We start from the raw sequence: 25,416 nt of genomic DNA, 5'->3' as shown, positions 1-25,416 counted from the left end.
CACCCCTTACAGCCCCCCAAACCACCGGGTCTTTACTCAGCCCCTAGTGGGCACCAGACTCTCGTGGTCCACCCATCCAGGAACTGCACCAAACTGAAACCAAACCAGAACACAAGCACAAGCTCTTCTGGCTACAACAAAACTACTCCCCAACCCTAGGTCTTAATGAGCTGCTAGCCCTCAGCTTCCCTAGCTGTCTCAGGTCCTAGCACATTCACAGTTCGCTTCTCAGTTACAGGCACCTTTGGAGAGTTCTTCCCTTCTAGGCCTCCACAGCCACACTGCCTGCCCCAGCTCTAGCCCTGCCTTATATCTCTTCCAGGACCCAGCCCCTTTCCAGTCAGGTAAATCTCCTGGGTTGCTTGCAGGTGTCTGCTAATTAATCCCATCAACTGACCTCCATGGCGACCTAGTTGCAGCTGTACCTTACCTGCGCAGCAGGGCTCCACCTAGGCTCTTTCTCTCTCAAAGTGACAGAGCACCTCAGGCTCTCTGTCACAGGCCCACATTCTGAGCTGGCTCCTTGACACTATGATATTCATTAACTAGTGAGTCAGAGAATGTTTTAGAAACTTTGTTAGTATATTTATGAAAAGTAACAAATACTGAGCTTACTCAGTAGATCTATATGCCTTTTTATGAAAACAATAACAGCTTTTAAAATTAATAAAACCACCTGCAATTTGTATAAATTATTGCAACAATTAGGCTGGATTCTAATAATTATACAAAAAAAGCTTACATGTTCTTAGCCTAGATGAACAAATTCTGGTACCATTAATAACAAACAAAAAAAAGTGTGATTGATCACTCGCATGTTGCCCAGAATTCACTGAAATTAATGGTATGATCGGTGCTAAGAGCTTCAGTTATACCTGCTATGAGTTTCAGTAATCACCAAGAGAAATTGCTACAACTGCTTTCCCAGTTTCCAGAGATAAAACATGCTACATCAAACAAAGAATCAAAGCTCCCTGAAAAATTGTGGATCAACTGTTTGCATATGTGGGCACCTCAAGAATACCAACTACAAAATGGGAGGTCCTAGGAGATTTGATACAGAGAAGGACATTCATATGGACATTAGTTGAGAAACAAACAAATAACCATTACTGTCAATACTAAAGCTCACTGGTTAATTTATTGGCAGCAAAGAACCTCTCAAGAAAGGGAGACTATACCAATGGCTTGTAGCTTGGCTCACAACTTAAGACACAGAGGACACATCGTCCTAAAATGATGTAGCAATGCACTACAACAACATAGCAATCACGTGTGTCTACACGTGATCACCAGCTATGTCACCATAGTGGCACACTTCCTGGGTATAGTGTGTCGCTACAGAAACTTAGCGGTGAAAATTAACTATGCACATGGCGCAGTAACCACTACTACTGGTAGTACCAGTACCAAAAGGAAGTACTAAAGTACAGTGCCGTAGCAACATTACCATACAATGATGTGTAGACATGCCCAGAATGTCTCGAGGACCATTTTCCAGTGTCAACAATCACAAAATATTCCTGTGATGACTAGAATAGCTTGTAACATAAAAAGATAAAATATTACAAGTCAATACATTGTTATTGGAAACTCTTCTGCTAATGTCTCCATTTCCTGAAAAAGCTTCTTCCCCTCCTCCTCTTTTATGGGAGCAGCTACTAATATTACAGTTGGACTCCATCTCCTTGTAACCAGCTGCTTTCAAAGGTATCCTCGGCGAGGGGTAGGCAAAACACAACCTGCAGGTCAGATCCAGCCAGCCAACTGACTGGATCTGGCCCACAGCTGCCTCCACAGTCCTCCACATGGGGCCGAACCCCACCTACTCCTGCCAAGGCAGCCCACACTGCACCCCAACCGGCACCCGGCAGCCCAGGCCCCAGCCAACATGCAGCTTCTGATAGGGCTGTTCCCAATGCAGCTGCAGCAAGCCAGATGCTGCTCTGTTCCCCTCACCTCTAACAGGAGCCACCTGGCTAAAGCTGCCCCCCTCCCTGCCTGCCCAGAGCAGCACGGTGGGGGCAGGAGTGAATGGAGGAGCTGCCACTGGAAGTGACAGGAGCAAAACAGCACTCAGCAGGCTGCAGCCGCACTGGGAACAGCCCCATCAGAAGCCGCACACGCTGCCTGAGGCCCTGGCTTGCCAGGGCTGTTCTGCTCCCCTCGCTTCCAGCTGCAACTTCTGCTCCTGCTCCTGTCGCACTGCTCTGGGCAGGCGGGAGGGTAGGTAGGGGGAAGCTTCTGTGCCGTGGCTCCTACCCATGTGGAGTTCTAGAGTTAGAGCTGGGGCATGTGGAGCTCTAGCTCTAGCTCCCAGCTACCTTCCACCTGCTTTGCCCACCTGGCACAATGAGTAGCCACCAGTGGTGAGGCAGAATGGGTGGAGGGCAGCCAGGAGCTAGAGCTCCATAGGCTAGCGAGGAGCCATCCAGCTGAAGCTTCCTGGCCACCCTCCCTAGAGTGGTGCAGCAGGGGCAGGAGCAGGAACGGCAGCCATTACTGGAGGTAAGGGGAGCAGAACAGCCCTGCCAGCCCAGGCCCCGGTGAACATGCGCAGTTTCCAGTCAGGCTATTCCTGGTGTGGCTGCAGCTGGCTTGGTGCTGCTCTGCTCTCCTCACCTCCTGATGACAATGGAAGTCTAGCCAGCTGCAGCCACACTGGGAACAGCCCACCACAAGCTGTGTACTGGCTGGGGCTGGGGCCAGGGCCAGCAGCATGGCATGGGCTGCCCTGGGCCCCATGCAGAGCACTGCAGGGGCAGCCACTGACTAAGCAAGCTCTACAGCACATGCCCCCCACCTCCTCCTCCCTCCCCTCAACCCCAGCTGGCTCCCAGGCAGCCCCCCCCCCCCCACACACACACACACAGACACACTCAGGCACACATTGGGGGTGCCAGTCTTTTTTAAATAAAAATTGAAGGGTTTAGGGCCAGATCCAGGTTGATTTAATGGATTCATGTAAGACTCGGGCAGAGTTTAGGCACATAAATTACAAATAGGAGTCCAGGTTGGCCCTGTTTCAAAGGAACAAAATTCAGTAGAACCAAGTCTCTAAGTACTTGGACTGGGACTTTATGTATGCTTGGAAGAAATCCACTTTGAGCACCAGGTGCCCAAGTTTCATTTGTTAGGATTCAAATCAGGGTCAGTTCCCAGAAAGACCCATTCCATTAATTTTACTCAGAAACACTGTGGTGGTGCCACCTATCTTTGGTCCAATAAGTTTCTTCTTAACATGATCTGTATTTAACCATTCTGGATTGAGTTCCATCAGAAATTCAGCAATCATCAATCCTTCATCTTGAATACTCCAGAACCAACATCTCCTTTTTAGATACAATGTTCAGTATCCAGAATGGTAAAATACAGACCACATTATACAAGAAACCCACAGACCAACATACATATCTGCACAGAACCAGCAATTGCCCTGACACACTAAGAAAGCTATGATATACAGCCAAGCCCTCAGGTACCACTGAATTTGTACGGAGGAGAACCCGGGATTGCCACCTCACAAATCTTAAAAAGGCTTTCACTCAACAAGGGCACTTCTCCAGAGAGATAGATTGCACTTTTGAAAGAGCCACCCAGATATCATGTGAAGAACTGTTGCAGTACAGAAGAGAAACCCCCATGAATCTCACATCGCTGATTATGACATGTCACCCCTCTCTCAAACCTATACAGAAAATCCTCAAACAATTGCAACCTGTACTAGAAGGACACCCAATTCTTAAAGAGATCTTCTCAGAACCGCACATCCTAGCCTTCAAACAAGCACTGAACCTCACTAACCTCATCACCAAAAGTAAACTTCCTATGGCCCAAAGCACACCAAATGGATCCAGACCATGCCATGACAAGAAATGGAAAACCTGCCAACATATCTCCACCACCCCCACAATTACTACACCCCATAACAGAGCCATCAGAGTTCCTGGATCTTACAGCTGCACCTCCAGAAATGTAATATATCTCATCCAATGCACCAAATGCCCTGATACAAAGGAGAGACCAAACCAGCTGCGCACTGGAATGAACGTGCATTGGAAATCTATTAAAGACAAGATACCCAATTACCAGTGGGGGCACATTTCTCACAAGAAAACCACTTTCTCTCCAGTCTCTCAGTATTAATCATCAAAGGGAATTTACAAAACATTTTTCACAGACGAACCTATGAACTTCACTTCATCAGCCTCCTGGATACAAAAAATAATGGACTAAATATAGACATTGGATTTATGACACACTATAACCTGCCTGACATCTGACTCCACAGGTACCTCTCCACTATTTACCTGCTACATTCATTCCTCCTCCTCTTCCCCTAACCCCAGCCTGTCTCTCACCCACTGACTCCTCAGTTTACATCTTCACTGACTGTCTTTCTTGCATGTATACCAGCCTCTGGCCTCTTTACTATTCATCCCACCCAGGAAGAACACACACCAGCTGTAGATGCTTCCTCATCCTGACAAATGGTATTTAAATCCAAAAGCTTGCTAAGAAGCATTTTTCCAACTATTTGAGTTGGTCTAATAAAAGATATCAGATTTACCAAAAAAACCTTGTCTGCCTATAAAGAAAGATGTGCATTAATTAATTAAACTAATGAAAAATAGAAGCAGGCCAGCTTGTCTATGCTCCATTTAATTAAGGAATTATGTGAAATTCATATAGAAGGAAAATACGTTCCTACCTGAAAGATTTCATTTTGCCTGCAGCTTTCACCTCATTAAACTGAAGATATAATCAGATCAGAGAATGCAGGTAGTGAGATCATATACAGTAAACAGTAGTGTTAATATAATTAAAAGGGGAAGGAAAAGCTTGTGTGTGTTTTTAACATAGCAATCTTTCTTGCAATATCAGTAACTAATGAACAGAATACCAGACTATTTCTTCCATAGCAGTTTATGCAAATTTTAGAAAAATTATATAGTTTATCTTCCTTTTTGACTACTAAGCAAAAATGATAGGTAATGGCTAATACCACCACAAAGGATTATGCTTGTTCTGCATTCTCTATTGAAACAAATGGCAGAAAAAAAGACTGAAATTAGCAACAGAGAAGTTGAAAGAACTTTTGCAAACAGGCATTATACATATCTTCCCATTACCTCTGGAGAGAAAACAAAACAGATGTTCATCTGACTACGATGTGAGGTTTCCAGGAGGGGGACAGAATCAATTAGATGCTTTTTTTTTCATTCTGAAAATACAAACCAAAGGAAGCCAAAAAACAGTATAGCCTACAAAACAGAAAACCCAACCTTCCATCAGAATCCTCAGTAAACGAGCTAGCATTTCATGTTACTGTCCTAATTTCTGTGGCTTATTCTACTGGAATGGAACAGAATGCTCAGCCCTTTGATTTACTGAAGCACTGAATTCAGTTCATTCAGAACTGTCAGGTAAATGAAACACCACTGGGTGATTTATCCAAAGTGAGAAAGCATTTGATTTATCCAGCTGGATTTTTTGAACCCAAAGCCACAGCTGCCATGGATCCAGAGCATAATCTCCAAAGAGCCATTTTTTTTCTGTTTTCTGCCCAACTTCACCTTTTATTTTGTAACTGCTTATGGGATTATGAAATATTTAAAAAATCATTCTTTTTGCTATGCAGCTCTTATAGCTCTACATTTTGCTATACTGAAAACTCATTTTTTAAATTGCCCATTAAATATCAATTTATTTCTCAAAGCCACTGGAAATTCCTCTTCCAGGCTAACTCAAAATTTGTTCCATGGTTTCATCTTACAGTAAATTGAGTATTACTAAGTCAATTCAAAATTATAAATCGCCTTTCTTCCTTCATTTGTTTTGAAGGTTCCTCTCTGAGATATAGAGCATGAACCAATGTTCTAAACTTTAAACTACATACTCTATTTACTGGAGACAGAAACTTAAATCTGCACTGTGTAAGTCTAGATAAATGGCCACATTTCCTGAAACGTTAACACCTTCCTACCCTGACTCACTCTGGGATTCTTGCATGCAGTCACCAACATCAAACATGTTCCATTTTATTTATTAAAATACCACTTCCCTTAAGGCAGCCCATTTTTGTGGGCCTTTCACTAGTAAATTTTCACTGCACTTTTATTCCCTTCATGGCAAATATTAGAGATAACCTGGGCCACTTTTAACATGCACCATTATTTATATAATACAGTAAAATGTCAGAAATATCTATGCATTTCATTATGTCCTCTGACATCTTTTCCAGAATAAACCCCTTAGATCAATTCTTCCTCCCCACCCCCCACCCCCAATGAATCTGACTTCTTGTATAGAGGTCACATGATTATTTTCATTTTATGATGAATACCGCTTCATTTTTATGAGGGGTACAAATTCTGAGAGTTTATTACACTAGTCAAGGAAACAATATAAAACAGCATAAAGAAATAAGGAAGCACAAACAATATCATTTGTGTTATTGACTCTGTTCTTCTGCTGGCTGGGTTTTTTGCAGTCTTAAGATAATTAATTTTCATCGTGTCATTGTTCAATCTGTAGGCACTATTATGCCAAGATTCAGTGGTCAAATGTCAGCATGAAGTGAACTTGAGACCATACTCTGCTGAAGAATCCTGTTTAACATCACATTTGATCTTTTTCCTTGTATTAAATTCTCCCATATCCCTGGCTAAAATAACCATCATCCATCAAAGAGTATGAGAGCAGGAGTTATTTAAAAGTGGTAAATCTGTCTGTGAACATCTATCTGTTAGAACTCTGCATTTAAAAAATTATGAAAAGTGCTTGCAGTTTATAATTTAGAGGCATTTTGATTTAGCCATTTGGTACAACATGTTTTTCACAGTTTGAATGTGGATATACTCATAATTCAATAAAGTGATTTTCCTTTGCTGCTGGCTGAAATATATGTGGCATACAATATACTGAAACTCCCATCTGAGAGCATTATGTGCAGAACAAATGTAGACTATAAAAGTGAAGAAAATCATGGATAACAGTGTTTAAATCTGTGGAACTACACAGGTACAAAATCAAGCTAAGATAGAACGTACAAACTCCAGATAGTAAAAATGAGGAAGGCCTAGGTATACTGCCAAACACAAAAACAGTACTACTGAAAGAATTTTTCTTACAGCATTCTTGCACAGAAGAAATTGTGCACACGTGTACATACCCACAGTCAAAAAGTAATGCCACCTCATTTTTATTTCCTAAGCAAGCCATGGACATGGGAGGTGTTCTTGTTGCCTTCTTGCCTAGAGTAGCCACAGTAAACTCAGAGGTTTATGTCAAGACCCAGATGAAACTGAAACATTACATTCAAAGAACCTGACAGAGACATGACAACACTAGCCCACACACCAGCTTGTGCACCACAGAAGCAATCTCATCATTTGGATAGTCTGTGCTGACCCAACCTCCATACAGCCCAGAGGATCAAAGATGAACCATGAGGATGACAGTGAAGTGATGGAGGTGGTTCAACAGTGACTGTGTAACAAGGACAAGGACTTTTACAGTGTCAGGATACATGCTCTTGTTTGCTATTAGAAAAAAAGGCTATGGATGGAAGAGACAAGTAGGGCTAGGTACAGATGTTACACCTACTGATCTTTAACTGCACAGAAAGCGCTCTAAATCCATAACTGAATAGACGTTTAGGACTCTTAGAGCACTTTAAAAATGGCAGATCATGCTCTAGTTAACCCTCGGCGGATGTGTAATAACCTAAAGTGCTGTTAGAACACTTTATCAAACATGAGTGCCAGAACTCATCAAGGATTAACTTAAGAGCACAATCACCACCATCTTAAGCAGTGTTGCACAGGGCTGCACTCTAGCCTCAGGCAGAGCTTTCTGCTCTGCCCAAGCTCCCAGCCAGCCCCACTCCCTCAGCCTCTGATACCAGCCGCACCTCTTCCCTCCAGCCAGCTGAGCGCCGCAGCCTGGCTGGGGAGAAGAAAGGGTCCAGAGCCTAAGATCTGCAGCAGCCCTGGCTGGGCAGCAGTGCACCACTGCCCAGCTGGGGCTGCTGTTCGGGAAAGGCTTTGGGGTTTGTTTCCCTAAAACAGCCCTGGCTAGGTAGCAGCACACTGCTGCCTGGCCTGGCAGGGGGGCTGTGGGAGAAAGGGGTTTGGGGTCTCTTCCCCCCACTCAAATTGGTGAGAGATTACAGAGGAAATCTCCTTCAACTTAAATGCTGGTATATGTTTCTTGGTAGCTATCCAGAGACTGAGTCTAGAGTTTGTACTCTCTAAAAGTAGTAGCCTTTCTCCTTTATTATCACTTATTAATCATTCAAGCTCTCACATAAAGATCCACTGCAACAGACCACTATTACTGAAAGTTATACACAGGGCAATGTAGCATCGGGCTTCAGAGAGTGGGGACAGATGGGCATTACAGTGCTCAATGACCATAACTTTGGCAACAGCATTTGGACATGTGCCAAAATGTGCATTAAGTGGAACGAAGAAGAGGAAGTTGAAATGGTAGTTTGACCTTACAGATATGGTGATGGAAGTCATGATATAAAATCTGGTCAAATTTTGGATGCAGAGGAGAAGAGCAATGAATCCAAGATGTTTCCTTCATTGTGGGTCAGAAAAAAAATCTTACTAATGTAAAATATAGTCAAAAATCAAATAAAATAACCATTAGTTTGTAGGATTTCAGCTCATATATAAATTCAAGGATATTACCAGTTCTGAGTTCATTCATAAAGAAGTATATCTACCAAGCATAATCAGTGTTTGTTTCAAACTTAGTACTTTGAATTTAGAGCTGAGCAGTGTTTTGTTTTGTTAGCAAAAAAAGCAAGTCTAAGACTTTATAACTGTTGAATTATGGGCTATCACATAAATATGCATTCATGTTTAAAAATACATTTTTCCCTCATCAAGCTGATTTTGGCTATTAGTTTTTGTAGCTACAAAGGTTATTTTCAGACAATAGAAAGTCACTTCTCTTTTTTTAAGAGGATTGGTTTCATAAAATGCTGAATACCTCTTTGAAGGAGAAAATTGCTTTCAGTATAAGCCTTTGCTCAAAGGTAGAGCCATACAGGGAGTCTGACAAATGGATTAAACCTATGCTCATTCTCAAGTGGATTGTTGGATACAGTGTTGTAGTTACTCTAGTGGTTTCATAAAACTGATATATATATATATATATACATATATATATGAAAATGGCCTACGGAATTGAAAATAATAAGTTTTCCAGATAATGTTTAAACCAACCTATACAAGACTAACAGCAGGGATACAGACTGGGATTTTCAAATAAGCACAACTTTCTTAAGCATTTTGAGGTTCAGCCATAATTCACTACTAAATTCTATATGAAAGTTTAAAACCTAGAAGATAGATTTCATTCTCTATTAAGCTCTAGAGATTACTAGAGTCATTTCTATGAAATCCTATTGGTATCATCCCTAATATGTTCACTGATCTTTGGCCTGGGAGAGGCATCTTTTTATTTATTTTTTTTAATTTTGCTTTTGGTTTTGTTATTGCTTCTTTTTGGGGAGTATATGAATTTTGCTCATTTATATTAACATTTTCTAAAAAGTTTATTTTGGAATAAATAGGCCATTATACATTCTTCTGAACCTCAAAAAATAATTCCCAAATTTGAACCAGACAAAAACCTAAACAATACTTACATGCGGAAAGTGATTATAAAGTTAGTTTTAATCACTATTAGAGTCTTGTTGCACATATATTGTGGCAGTACTACAGAGGAGATATCACCTACTTGATATCACTGTTCAGATAATGAGATGTGAATTAAAAAGAACGTTTAAAAACTGGACAAATTGACCTGGGAAAGCATATTTGACTAAATAATATATAAATGTTATAATTACTGTACCATGCAATTTCTTCTAATATGATTGGCTTTTCCTATTACATGATTTTATGACTAATGGAAGATTTGGAAAAAAACAGATAGCTCTATTACATTGTGTGGATTCCTAAATAAGACATGTAGAAGTGTCTATTGCAGGGGTGGCCAATCTATGGTACAGGTGCCATGTAGCAGATCAGAGAGGGGACACAGAAGCAGATAGGGCAGGAAGCAGAAAGCAGAGCAGCAGAGTGGGCAGGGGAAAGGGACTGGAGTGGTACTTGGGGAGAGTACAGGGCTAATTTGTGGCATGCTAGCCAAAGAGACTAGAACCCTACTGGTCTATTGCATCTGCAGAGAAAGGACGTTGGGAGTATTAATTTTCCTGACCTACTTTTCATATATCAGTAACACTAACAAGTTCTCTACCACAAGTAATTACATTTAGTCTATGCTCATCCTTCTATGCAGAGCTAGTGGTTTCCTGGTTTCATGACAAGAGTTCTTAGAGTTAAAACCCCTTCTTGATCTCTTGCTCTTTGAACCTGCAGGTGGTGAAACGTCACTGGGAGAGATGTTGGGAGGGACTGCTCTCAGTTTACCAGGCCAGAAGAAAAGTCTCCAGATCAACATGCTAATGATCTCTACTATGTAAGCTAAATGCAATTATTAAAAAAAAAACCAACCTATTAAAACATCGATTGATAAATAATCATTACTTCTAGAAGGAAGCTAAAGAAATGTTCTAAGATAAAGTTTGTGAAAGCCCTTTTCAGAAGGAATAAAAAGAAGCGCTCTGACATTTGAGGAGGAGGTGATTTAAGGAATTCAATTTAAAGCAAAGAAGGAATGTAATTTACATTGCTGAGCTTTTTGAGGGAGAAGGGTATGTCTAGGGAAAGGGCCTCAGAGTAGGTAGGATTTGTACATCTGATGGTGAGGAGGCCTTTGAATGCAGAGATATACATTCAAAGGCAGAAACTAGAGAAGAATCTTAAACAGCTATTCTCAACTAAAAACTAAAAGATTATTAGAACAGGATACATAATTGTACATTATATGTGTACATACTATTCTTTGAAATAATTCTTGAGTTTATATAGATGGGTATTTGCATTTACTATTCATGAGGAAACTAAACAATTACTTTTCATTTAAAACATTTCTAGGTATTACCTGTTGGGGGAGATGTACTATAATTTTAAAACTGACATATCTTACATTTGTTCTTTCTTTCACACACCGGTTATTTAAAAAACCCCTACAATGCTGCTAAAATACAGGGTCAATGAGCTCCTCCTGCTGGTCTGTATCAAGCCAGCACCTGACTATTCAAGAGCTGTCCCATCTATTGAACAGCTACAGCACAGACAGAAAGGGAAACAAAAGGCAGGAAAACATAAATGGGATAGGACAGGAAACCAAGGATTGGTTTAAAATGAGAAGGCTAAAAACAATCAGGGGAAGAAAGAGTACTTGACAATATTCTTTAAATATATTCAACCTTGTTAAGTGGGTTTGGACTGATCAAAACATTCTTAGCTTGTTCTACATTGTTGAGTAATGCTACTGAACAACAGATGCACTATGAAAATGTACTTATGAAAACACACAGCATTATTAAAATTAAACTCCTAAGGATGTAGTATATAGATATACGAGACTCAGTTACAAACAATTTGTTGCAGCCTTGTAAAGCACTGAGCAATTTTATGCTGTACACTTGACAGTGCTTGTCCTGTCCTGAATTAATAATTACTTCTCAGCCTCTCTGTAAAATGTCTGAGTCAAAGAGAACCCACAACTACACCAGACTTGCTAACCCAGTGGGGAAAACCTGCCATGCATGCTGGATCTGCAAAGCTTGAGTGATTTGAGAGTAGTCAGAAGAATCAGCTGAGAAAGCATTTTATGAATAGGATGGTAGAGCCAGTCGCTTTATGACTTACCTTTTTTGAAGGGTATGTAGCCTACCCAGTCAGTTCCAGAGCAGACAAGAGAAAATTCAGCAATCTGTTAAAAGAATGCCTTTTCAGATTTTCCTAACCCATTACCATTTGAGAATATTTTTTTAGTACATTAAGGGCTGGGAGTTATTTCTCTGGCCTTTTATTCTATCACTCACAACCTCACCTTTTTCTGAGTGATATCACATATGTTTAATTTCAGGCCTTTGAATCTTAAGTGGCAATTTCATTCTCATTTTTTCTGTTTTCATGCCATAACTGTTTTAACTATTCAAATCTCCATGAATCTTCTTGGTGCCTTGTTAACACACCAAAATAACTGGTCAGTGCTCTGTTCAAAGGCAATTCCACTATTTTCTGCTTATTATTGTGCTCCATAAATACGGATGTCAGATGTTATTTGATATACAGCATATACAGGCCTAGGACATCCCAGTTTTTTTTTCCATTTAGGACCTTGTTCTAACTACTTTGATATCTTGTCCTCATGTGTATTATGTTAAAACTTAGCATTTATATATATTATTATATATTATAAATTAATTCTGAACATGCCTGCAGAGTAGATGAATGTCATCTTTACTTCACAGATCTAAAAACTGAAACAGAGGTTAATGTTGGTGATATATGCAAGATTATTGAATATGTCAATTAAGAACACGGGTCAGCAACCTATGGCCTACAACTCAGATCTCCCCACGAAACCCCTGAATCTGGCCCCTAAAGCTGAAGCTTTGGTGGTGTTCAGCAACAGGGGCTTTGCCACCCTGCACCATACTGGACTATGCACTCTATAGCCAGGAGGCTGGGTGGTGATAAGCTTTCTCATGCCGTGCCATAGTCCGACAGTGAGGAGAAGTAGTGGCATCAGCAATAGCTAGGTCCTAGCCCTGGCCCACCCTGGACCCAAGCCTGGCAATTCCAGCCTGCTGCCAAGGGTTATGAAGCAATGGGTTAGAAATCTTCCTAACTCCCAGCTTAAACCAAGCTGCACCACATACATGAATTGCCAACAGAGAAAATACATATATTTCTTGGTGACCTCTTTCACAGATAAGCTGAATCTGCTGAAACTGGACTGCAAATGGCTAGAACACAAGGGGCAGAAGTCTCGTGCCAAACCTATTTCACTGTATCACAGGCCACAAGCGGCTGAAGGAGGCCATTATAACAAGCAAGTACCAACTGAGGTGAAGTGAGCCTTGCCACTGCCCTTCTCTAACCACCCCTGCAGGAGCAGCAGAAGAGGATTCCCATTACAGGTGGAGGTGAATGAACAATGGATTTTTTGCTTCTGTCAAAAGTTTGGTTTGACAGAACAGAAACTTCAGTGAAATAAAAAATTAAGAAAAGAAAATTCGAGTTGACTGAAAACATTTTGCTTAAGTCAAAACTCTTTCATTTCAATTTGAACAAAACATTTTGTTTGACTTGCAACCAAACATTTTCATTCATTTTTTAGATTTTTTTATACTTTTTTAATTTAGGTCAATTTTTAAACAAAAAAATGCCATTTCCAACTAAAGTATTATGACATTGTCATAATTTCCCCACTTTTTTTCAGCGGATACTATTTGCTAAATTCAAATTGAAGATCATAAGCAGCTTTGGTTTCCTCATACCCACATTTCTTAATCTATTCATAATTAATCAAACAAAAAACCCCACTCAGTTCTACATACAAGCTATTTTAAAAGAATGTTATGCTGTCCAAAGATTCTCCAATAAAGCAATTGTCCAAGGGTTAAGCTAGGCTGTACTTGGGGACATTCTGCACTGCTAGGGAAGTGAAAATTAGCCCTGACAAAGAAGAATGTATGTTTATTTCAACTGACTGTGTGGGTACTTGTTTGGTAAATGCACTGTTTGATTCAATCTTTGGTAAATTGAATCAACACTGGGCACAAGCAGCCTGAAACTTAATATGGTGCATACAATAGGAGTAATATGGGTAGGATGAAAAGGAATTAGACGTATGATATTTCTGCTCCTTTAAAATGAAGTAGCATGAGCAGCATTTGTTACTTGAGTGTTAGGTCAGAGGGAACTTTGATTACTACATTGCAGCAGTGATCAGGATGGATTCTTTTCTTCATCTCTTCATAGTTAAGAGGTTGCAACTATTTTGTTCAGATTAGGTTTCTACAGGGCTCCATACTATTTATCAGATTAGGGCAGTGGGTGCCTACCTTTTGGCAGGCATGCAACAAATTAGCCCCACACACTCCAACTGCCACTCCAGTACGTTTCTCCCAACTGATCTGCTGCTTTTTGCTCCCTGCTCTGCACTTCTTCATCAAGCTGCTTTTCCACTTTCTGCTTCCTGCCCTGTGCTCCTTGCCTGATATGCAGGGATCCTGGTTTTCTCTTTTTAAAAACCCTAAATACATGTTTTTCTACAATTAAAATGAAATTCCAAGATAGATAGATAGATAGATAGATAGATAGATAGATAGATAGATAGATAGATAGATAGATAGATAGATAGCATGTAGCCCAGGTACACCCAGAGAATGTGCCCTGTCCACAACTGGAAGGAATGGTGTGGTCAGGCAAGAGTACTGTGAGAGGGGCCTGCCACTGGGGAGCAGTTTCCTCTTTTCTCTATAGAGCCAGGTCGGGACAAAGCTCTTAACTATATACAAATTTATTGCTATACAAAAATAAATATGAATAAGAAATATTAAATATTTACAGTAGACTTGGTATGTGACACCTTATACAATAACCTGCAATCAACACATTGCACCATTTCGAGGGACTGCAGAACATAGAACAGGTAACTGGGAACTTAGTACAGGTGATCCACAGCGCAGGCAATAATTAACCCCCCTGCACAGATGAATATTAACACCCTGGAACAGGTAAGTCAAGGCATCAACACAGTAAACACATATAAGCATCAACTCAGATAAACCCAGGTAAATTGAGGTAGCAATGCAATAGACATACACAGGCAAGTTTAGGTAATAGGCAGTAAACATATATGGGCAATGAAACAGGTAAACCAATATAAAACCCCTTAAGGAGTATCCATAATTATTATGCCTGTGCAGAGCGACTAATATTCACTTCAGATTCAGATTCGGCCAATTCGGGGAACAGTGATTTGATCCAGTGATTCAAATCACTGTTCCGAATCGATTCGGCCTAATCTGATTTTGAAATTCAGCCGCTGCCGAATCAGCTAAATCTCTGAATCAGCCCAATCCCCCACCTGCTCTCCCACTCCATCAATGGCTGCCCCACCCAGCCCCAGCTCCCAGCTCTTTAAAAAAAAAAAAAAGTCCCAACTCACCGGCTCCTGCCAGGCCGGGGGACAATCCCCACTGCCCTATGGTGAGTGGGGGGCTCTGCCATGAGCCCCCCAACCTCTGCCCACTCTCCCAGCCCTCCCCATGGCTGCCCCACTCAGCCCTGGCTCCCATTTCTTTAAAAAAAAAAAAAAAAGCCTGCACTCACCAAGTGGTGGGGTGATCCCTGCTGCTCCCCGCTGCCCCATGCTGCAGGAGGGGCTCTGCCATGAGCCCCACAAGCCCCAACAGCTGTTGCAACAGCTGGTGAGTGGGGGCTTTTTTTTTTTGCTTTTGTTTTTTTAAAAGCCAGGATCTGGGGCCGGGCAGGGCAGCCATGGGGGGGGGAGAGTAGGAGGGGGTCAGGGGACACTCAGGGGGACTAGGGGATCAGGCAGGGGATGGGGCCTGGCAGGAGTCCCCCCATGGACCCTTCTCCTCCTCCTTCAGTCCCCCCCCCAGCCCACTACTTACCAGCATGGAGTCTGGGTCCAGCTCCCTGCGACGATGAGCAGGGGCTGCCCAAATCTCTGAAGCTCTCCAAATCTTTTCTGAATCGATTTGGATAGCTTCAAATCAATTTGGACCTTTTTATTGGTCTCCTGATTCAATTCAGATTTGGAGATTCGACTGTTGAATCAAGCTGAATCAAGCCAAATCTCCTCCGAATCGAATCGGCACCCAAGCTTCTCACAGCCCCAGTAATTATATTAACATCAACAGTACAAAACAAACATCAAACACAAAATATGAGGTGTGCTCAGCACCCCATAGGGTATTCCCTGGAGCCCCTTGTCTTTAGAGCCCAGGATGTGAACACACACACCCACAATGGAGGAAGGTGGAGGCTGCATACTCTCCCTTCCTAAGGCCCACTGCCCTGTGGGACCTGCTTCCCGAGCACCTCACGGTTCCGCTCAGGAGCAGACAAGGCTTATCTCCTGGTGGCCAGTCCCACAAAGGCCTCTCTCCAGTGGTGCCTCTGGCTCCTCTCAATTGCCTGGTGCCCCACTCTGGGCACTCAGGGCTCTCCTGCTGCCTGGAGTAGTGTCACCGCTGGCTCTGAGCCCACCTGGCCTCCCACTGGGTCTTCCCTGATGGCCCTGTGTCCCGCTCCAGGCACCAAGGGCTCTGTGGCTAAGCCAAGCCACACTACCCAGGCTTTGGCTGTCCAGCCTTATGCTGGGGCTTTCTCTCCCAGTCTCCAATCAGGGCTCCAGGGGCTCTTTTAGCAATTCTGAGCCATGATAGCAACTTCAGCTGCCTGGCCTCACACTGGGACCACTGGCCCAAGCTTCCCCAAGCGGCTCCCAGGGCCTGGATCTGTCCACCATCCCTGTGCACCATGGACGGACCTGAGCAGCCTTAAGCTGCTTCCAGGGTCTGGGCTCTGTGCACTGATCCATGCACTGCTGGAGCCTCCCACTGCTTGGATCCCCAAGCAGCATCTTCAGGGGCTCTGGCTCTGCCCTCTGGGCTGCTCTCCCCAGCTCTTCTGGGCCTTGCTCTTCTTGAGTTCCTCGCCACGTCTGCCCCACGTGCCGAGCACACTGAGCTTTTATTTACACAGAAGGCCCCACCCTGAAGTCTGCCAGACCTGCAAAGCATGATCTTCAATCAGGTCCAGGGGCTCTTTGTCATCGTCACCCTCCCCTGCCCCAAGCAGGGATGGGGCAAGCTTTTACCTAATTGGTGGATATGTTCCACCAATCCAAAGCATCTTTTTCCAAGCCTGGCTTGCCAGGCAAAATCAGCAAGCCTGCCACATCAATTGAACACAATGTTTTATTGTTATGTTTACCACTTTAAAGCTATTTGGAAGCCTACCAGTGCCTCAATCATTATAATAAAATAAATTATAAATATCTATATATTTTGGCATTTGATTTTGGTTTTTCTATCATAGAAAATCAGAGTTAGAAAATCTCACCTGCTGCTTTGGGGTGCTGAGTAGCCTTGATATGCCAGTGCCTTGCCCCTGCCCATGCCATTGCCCCTCACCTCTTCCAGCCCTGCTGGTGTTCCTCACTCCTGATCTGCAGTCCCTGGGCCCTGCTGTTGCCCCTCAATCTGGGCCAACAGCTCCCTGGCCCTGCCAGTGCCCCTCACTCCCAACCCACAGCCCCCCACCCCTACAGCTCTGCTGGTGCCCCTCATTCCTGATTGGCTGCCCCACCCCTAGGCCCCAGCCCCACAGTGTATGGGGAAGGTGATGTGTACCCCCCCATGCCCTTCTGATGCATCATCTGTGGGCCTGACCCCTCCCCATGAGTGTGCACAGTGGCAGGGAGCCGCCCCACACCACTCCCAGGACAAGGCACCAATGGCTTCATCCCACTCCATAGCCAGGTCTTGCAGCCATGCATTCCTGCCTGCTCCCGCCCCTGCCCCTGGGCCCCATGCACTGCCCTGGTTGGGTAGCATGCCTAGCCTCAGCCACCAACTGCCAGTCCTGCCCCACTCCCTTCCTCACTATGTGGGCATGGTGCAAGCTGCCACCACCTCTATCTCAGCATGGGTCACGTATGTCCCTCCCCCTTGACTTATCTACACGGAGATCCAGGAGCTGCTCTCCACCATGCTACCTGGCTGTATTGCTGGCCACATGTATGTGTGTGTACACACATGGACATGGCACCCCCTGCCTCTGATCACCCTCCTCCCACTCTTCCCAGCCCCAAGCAACCCCTTGCAGGCTCTACCAGCCTGTAAGGAGAAACCTATGGTTTCCTGGGTTTTTCTCCTTTAAAGAGGAAAATCCATGATTTTCTCCTTTAAATGAGAAAATCTGCATTTTTCCACAGGAAAAGGAAAACCCAGATCCCTGCTGATATAATACTTTGTTTTCTTCTCCTTGCCCTATCTGCCACTGTGCTACTTGTCCCTTCATCAATCTGCCATGTACTACACACAGAGGCTGTCCATGACACTTTTGGCACTTGTGCCCTGAGCTAAACTATTGGAATGCACTCTTCAAAGGGCCTGCCCTTTAAACTACATTCAAACTGAAGCTGCCGTGGTTTTCAATGGCCATGTTGTTAATAGAATAGCTTGCCTCTGCCCCTGTGTCACGCTGGTATAGTCACAATCTCCACGGAAGAGTTCAAGCCAGAGCCTCCACTCTTTAGAAGACAGTCTCAAAGAGGAGGTCTCTTCTTTGGAATTCCCTCTCTTTGGTCCAAAATTGTTGCTAGGTTCATCCCTACTCGATGAAATCTACACTGCTAGTGTCCCAAAAACACAAATCCTTGGCCCTCTGCTTTTAATGATGCAAGCAAATAACATGCATTTCAATATGACCAAATATAATGTACATAAAGGAAGAAAGAAAACAGGGCAAAGTGGAGGGACTGAGGAAAAGAAACCTTAGAGAGCACAGTGAATAGGTAGACAGGGCAGTGTCAAGTAGGACAGAATAACTTATTTTACCTCTGCACTTGGCACTGATGCAACTGTGGCAAGACTAGTATATCTAGTTCTGATGTCCACAGTTTGAGAAGCATTCTGAAAAATTAGCAAAGGTTCAAAAAACAGCCACATGAATGATTAAAGGATTAGGAAGAAAAAGTGTTATAGTAAAAGGCTCAAAAGCCACAATATACTTAGCTTTTCAAGGAAAAAGATTAAGGCACAAAGATTAAATAGGTACCTGGAGAATAAATGTGTGGATAGATAGCTCTTCAGTCTAACAGACCAAAGTATAAAAAGGGTCCACTAGCTGAAAGTTGAAGCCAAACATATTTGGGTAGAAACAAGGTTCAGCTCTGTAACAGCAGTAGTAATGAACCATTGGAACAACTTGAATGTGTTTTGGTAGTTTCTCCATCACCAGAATCTTTTAAGCAAGACCAGATATTTTTCTGAGACAGATCCTCTATTTCAACCACAGCTATTGAACTTGAAGCAGGAATTAATTCCAAGCAGTTCTATGACCCGTGTTATGCAGAAGGTCAGATTAGATTATCACAATGGTCCCTTCTGGCTTAAATGCTATGAATCTATAAATTTCTCTTCCCAGGCTTTGGGTACGAGGAATAAATTGAGTGCTGGAATTTCTACAGAAGGCTGATCTTTTCCCATCCTGATTTAAGGAAGCCTGCTGCCTTTCTGGTTCTAAAACTGTGATTATACTTAAACTATATGGAAAAGTTGCCCAAAACTGGAAAGGACATTTTATGTTCTGTTTAAATCCAAGAAATAAATACATAAACCAAAAGTAGACATGTCATAGGCAAGTTGCCCAGAAAGGACTACACTTTGTGTGCTCAAACATTTTATGATTCTATTATACAGTATGTGGATAAGGAGGCCTACCTTGACCATACTGGACAGGTTAAATGCTTAAACTCACAATTTATATCTTGAAGGGCAAGAGAGGCAGCCTTACTATACAGTTAAGTATTTTTGGCCCAGTCACAATTTTCTGTAGCTGCAATGTATTTTAATGTAGGGTACATGCTGCTTTCTATCCAGATATTTACAGCTCACATTACAATAATATCTTTCATGGCAAATGAATATATTCTAGGGAAGACCTCTTTTAAAGCATAACAGTTAGTTAATTTCAAGGATAACTCCAAATATTATGCTGGTTGTTATTTCTACTATAGTTGAAAATGATTTGATATTGTTCAAACATAGGTTTGATTTCTTCCTCCAACAAATTTATTTTACATATCAATTCTTTATATGCTTATTTCATACCAGTAATTGAAGGTCTTACAAGCTTTTTAATTTTGGCCATAAAATGTGCAGAGCCTAGCAAAGAACTCTCTTACCGTTATATTTCAGTGAAGTGTTAACAACATTTTATACAGAAAGACTTTGGAACAATGAACTGAAATGGACCAAGAAATGCTTAGTGAATGATGCAGATGAATTATTTCACCATGAAGTTCTAAATAGGAATATAAAGACAATTCATAGTGAAAAACCGTCCTTTTTGCTTTCTACATTTTAGCAATGACCTGTCTTTTCAGAAGGGACAGGAAAAAATACTGTATAAATCAGCAAGAGCCAATCATTTTGGCAGCTGTGCCACAAGGTAAGCCCCATACCCTCCTCAAATACCATTCTGATCCCCTTCCCCTGCTTGATCTACTGTTCTGCTTTCTGCTCCCTGTCTGATCTGCTGCATGCTACACATACTGGCTGCCTGTGTCACTTGTGGCATGTGAACCACCAGTTGGCCACCACTCATATAAATAGTTCATCTGATCAAGAGTGTTAATCAATATTAACATCCATTTTGTTGGTCACAAACCTTCTGTCTTAGTAGTCAAACTCAGCAGGATGCCAGGATAACATTTTCAAAAAACTTATGTAACTTAGGAGCTTACATTTGAATTTCAAAAGGGGTATGCCAAAGGTGAGGGAGGGGGTGCCGCTGGTGTCTCAGGCCCCCACAATGGCAGAGAATTAAGGAAGCAAGATATGTTTACATGACCCCACGAAGTAGATCATAACCTCATACGACAGAGACAGGCACAGGAAGAAAGGATACAAAGAACAGGTGGCCCCTACTAGTCAGATATGACTCCAAATCAGAGTGGTTTAATCCTGAGTATATGAGCAAGACTCACCAGACAAGCAACTGAAACATTTCTCAATACCATTAGGAATACCAGCACGCTCCAACCAATGCCCAGTGCTGCAGAGAAGGGGAAATAAAAGCCACCAAAAGCCAAATAAGTTATTTTAGGGGGAAGAAAGGGGCATCTTCCACCTCTGCAGACAACCAGTAGAAGACCTTAAAAAGAAGTCTTTATATGCACTACAGTATAGGGCAACAAGTATTGTAAACATTAATTTAAGCAGAAGGGAAACTAACATTTCTGCAATAATTCAGATAGGCCTGGAAAAATTAACTGGACAGGTGTTCCTTAATGTACACACAAAACCATGGAGTGCCCCATAATCTAAACTAAAACTATCCTCAAAACACAAAATCCCATTTCAAGCCATGCAATACTAAAAGCCTATCACCTCTAACATAAAAGAACATCAGTGCTCAAATTCCTTCTAAAAATATCAAACTGGGACAGTAGGTATCAGAATTTTTTTCAATTAAAGTTCCAGCAAAACCGAAACTTGCAGCAGTTTCCTTAAAGCATTTTGATATTTACAGAGCAGCAGTCTCCAACAGAAATGGTTTCAGAGTTTTTTTCTAAGCAGCAAAGGGCATTGTTACATGTTGCACTTTGAGACGTTCAAATGTTGATCGATGCTAATGCTTGCTTGAGTTTGGAGCAGTCAAACCTTAAGGCTAAAAACCTTCTCTGACTGTCCCCCTGCACACCTGCACACCTGTGACTTGTCACTAGAGGGCTGGTGAGCAGGGGCTGGTGAGGGCAGGTGACAAGGAGCTACAGCTGTGAGTTGCCACTACAGGGCTGGTGAGTCAGCACAGGCTTCTATTCCTGCTTTTGGGGGTGGGGGGGAGATGGATTGTGGATGGGGTAAGATTATGAAGCTGGGAGGCACAGAGTTAATGGGAAGGGGGGACAATAATGAAATGGGAGGTGGAAGGGAAATGGGGGTAGAGGGAGGGTGATGAAGTGAAGTCAGTCAGTCACTAAAGGGTAAAATAAAAAGTAGGAAGAAAAAGAATTTAAAAACAAATAAAGAGGAAGTAAATTATAGAAGGTCCTATATGTCAATAAATTGGGATTTGAGATTGGGGTGTGGGAGTTGCTGGTCATGCTTACTGGGGTGGCTGGGAGTGGGAAGATACTTTTGGGGAAGCTACTGCCCCTACCCCAGGAAGGAAGCCTAAGGTCATGGAAACCAAAACCAGCCCCCTACCTTTTTCCCTCTCCACCACCCCAAGACCCTGCTCCTGGACCCAACCATGCCCTGTGACATGGCTAGCGGGGCATGTGCTCTGCAGGCTGTTTGTGCAGGGTTGCATTCATGGGGGCAGGTAATAGAGTTCTGGGGTAGAAAGTTTGACACAGAACAGAAGGGTGTGGGAGAGGACACTGCATCTAGGGTGCTGAAGGACTGCAACTTGAGTGGCTCATCTGTGGGGAGTGGCCTCAAAGTAATGGAACATGAGCTGGGTAACAGCAGAGATAAACCTGCCCTGCAGTGGCATAACTTTAAGCCACCTAAAGTGTGCTTAAAACTGGTTTCATGTGTTAATGTGTGCACAATCCAGGGAGCTCTGTGCCTAACCCAGGGCTGTACAGCCTGCTACATGGAACAGGTATATAACAGCTATTTAAATTGTCAAAATACCCACAGCCTGCTTGGCATCTAGCCATCATGCTCCTGAGTCATTTTCAAAGTAACATCTAAATTTTACCCCTAAACACTGTTTTACAGTAATCTAGATCACATGCATAGAATAATTCTACATATGAATGTCTGAATGTAGCTACACGTGCTTTAAAGAAGTTAGGCTCTTTTTAGATATGTTGCTGAATCAGGACATAATTGTCTACATAATTGCCCATCATTACACCTGGCCAGTTTGCAAGTGGAACTCCATCAAGAGAAGGAATGACATAGCACCACAGGTAAATGCTGACTTTTTAATGGCCATCCCCATAAATAAAAGTATGTAAATATGTTCCATAGAGGTTCACAAAATTAATGCAGTGCAGCAGCTTGGCCTCAAAGCTAGAGTATTTCTGATAAAGTAAAATTCTGTGATACTGTATACCTACGTTTTATAATATTAAAATTTAGGCTTTTATCATGGTGACTTCTAATAGCAAAATAGCTTGGCACAAACAGGAGCAGGCTGTTTTATTTATTATTTTATTATTAAATACAGTATTTATTATTTTATTTATTATTTTATTATTAAATACAGTATTTACCTAAATCCAAGGCAACTTTGAATTTAAGACAATCCTTCCTCCCATAATTAGAATCTATGCATGGAAAATTATTGATTTGCTACAGTTTTTCATATATAGAATCTTATTAGTAGAAATTCATCTTGAATTTGTTGCCCCCCATCCACTGCTGTAGCAGGGAAAGCAGCAGCGGAGGGCAAGGGGCCAGAGTTTCATCTGCCCCTTGCCTCCCGTACCTATCCCCCTGCCTCTCCATGCCTGGCCCCTGCACAGAAAGATTGCAACAGAAAGGGTCTCAGGCAGATGAGCAGGAGGGAAGGCAGCAACTGCAGCCTAGATGCAGTAAGCTGCCCATTAAGATGAGGAGATGCATCTGTAGCTGATCAAAAGAGTGCCTGACTGGAAAGGGGAGAAGCCCGGGGATATGAATCTGGGGTCTTGAAGCAGAGGGGCAGTGCAGCCCTAATCTCTGCCTTCTAGATGAGCTTAGGCTGGTGGGGAGTGGGAGCTGCAGGCCATGGCAGGTACTCCCAGGGCAGGCAGAGCCAGAGAGTGGGAAGGTAGCCTGGCAGTGGTAGGATGACCCGGCGTGGGGACTTTGAGTTTAAAGCTGTTGCTTGTGGGTTTTTATTTTAGGTTTAGACAAGAGGACTGGGTGTTGCTGGTAGGGGAGAAAAGGAGGTCATAAGGGTGCCTGAGGGGCATGCTAGGTTGAACCCTGCCAGGGGCAGGGGCACAAGGCACAGTCAGGTTAGGCCCAAAAGGCCAGAGCCTGAGCCCAGAGGGGACAAGAGAGGTGGTGGGGGTCTGATGAGGCCTGGAAAGGCCACGCCAGAGACAGTGTAACCTGTCAGACTACAGCCAAAGTAACCTGTAGACTAAGGCTAAGAAGGCTGAAGCCTATACAGGAAGGCAGACAGTGACCAAGTGACATCTGCAAGGGGCCAGGATTAAGAGCTCTAAGGCTTAAATAAGGACCACTTGGGCCATAGGGGGAGACCAATGGCTCACAGTGCCAGAGGGACACCAGTAGCTCTGCCAGGGTGCAAGAGACACCCATGAAAACTGCATGGTTTTGGCTAGTGAGCAGAAAGCCCAGCAATCATGAGAAATGAGTCAAGCTAAGCAAAGTACTGGTGAGGGCATGCTGGGACTTGGGGGTAGCTTCCCTATTATTATAAAAGGAACATCCAATGGTAGGCAAGATAAACAAAGGGGATTATATAGAGGACCGAGAGTGCAGGCATGATTAGGGTGGCTCTAGGGGGAGTCAAAGTTACCCCAGGGCCTGTCCTGCCTCTTGCTCCTCCTGTGCCTATGGCTATGTCTGGCACTCCCCTGCCCCTGTTTAAGCTAATGACAGTAATGGCAAATACAGACCCCTGGCATGCTTTGAAAGAGAGAAAAACACAAAGTCAAACCATTGAAAAATGTGCTTGAGAAATTTGTATTTAGCAGTGGACAAACATTATCCAAGGAAGCACGTCCCCAGAGAAAATGAGTATCAATGATTTGCCATATCTGGACTGCCAAAATACATCAGATATGGGTATTCAGTGTCACCCTTTCTCAAGAAAGGCCACAGTTCTGTGTCTGCCTTCCAATGGAAAAGTTCTTTAGGATCACCATTCTCGCCCAGGCCCCAGCCATGTAAAGCATTTGTAGCAAATGTTGTATTCCATTAAATATATTGAATTTTGGAATACTGTAACCATTAAAGACTGACAGTAAAAGAATAGATAAGAACAAGTATAGACCCATTTCAGTATGATATATTTTTCTTAAACATATTGACTTATTTTTTAAGCATTCTCTCATTAGTAAGTGCACAGTTATCATCTGGTGCACTTCCCTTGAGCTAACAAATTTAACAATTGGACTTGGATGGAGGAAAGTACAGTAGCAATTGTCCTTGGGTCATTGGTCTATACAAATAGGTAGCTTGAAGTTTGGGCCATTTTCATAAATGGTTTTCTGGGGATTAAGGTATTTCTTCAAGCATACTGTTGACACAGCTTTCTGAACTGGAGTTGCTGAAGCATGAAAAAAAAAACATGGAAAGGTTGTGTTCAGAGATCATTTATTCCCAGTTCCCTGGCTCAAAAGTTTAAATCAATCAAGATACAGAGTTAGATTCCATTAAGTTTATAATCAATGGCTATATACCATCTTCAAATCGTAAAGTCTTAATTTGAAAGCTCATTTCAAATTGAACAAATATTTAACTCCTAAATTGGTATCATCAGTACAATGAAGATAATAATGACCCATCAGAAAGTGTTTCAAAGCCAGGTTTTCACATATCACAACATATGGTTTCAATTTAGAAGAAAGGTAGGTTTACTGTGAATATTAGTCCTGAAGATGAATTAAAAATGCTGAAATTTAACTGCTTAGTGGACCTTTCATATCTTGACAATAATAAAGAGCAAGTATTGCAAGAACCTGTAGGACTGTTACAACATTTTGTTTATCAAGCTGCATGGAGAGATTGTTACA

General features: G+C 42.6%; 1 protein-coding gene across 18 annotated transcripts in view; it reads right to left on the bottom strand.

Moving 5' to 3' along the window:
• Nucleotides 1–25,416, bottom strand: part of DNTT (DNA nucleotidylexotransferase) — a 358,214-nt gene that overhangs the window by 246,670 nt on the left and 86,128 nt on the right. Inside the window, exon 2 of one of the 18 annotated variants that reach the window (XM_059730003.1) lies at nucleotides 11,802–11,865. The exons of the other annotated variants lie outside the window; for them this stretch is intronic. The gene's annotated coding sequence lies outside the window, so the exon portion shown is untranslated. The remainder of the gene's footprint in view (nucleotides 1–11,801; nucleotides 11,866–25,416) is intronic. 18 annotated transcript variants of the gene reach the window in all.

Source organism: Alligator mississippiensis, chromosome 6, assembly GCF_030867095.1.
Source record: "Alligator mississippiensis isolate rAllMis1 chromosome 6, rAllMis1, whole genome shotgun sequence".
NCBI classification, from domain to species: domain Eukaryota; kingdom Metazoa; phylum Chordata; order Crocodylia; family Alligatoridae; genus Alligator; species Alligator mississippiensis.
The sequence above is the reverse complement of the archived record's forward strand: the minus strand, read 5'-3'. Positions and strand labels throughout refer to the sequence as shown.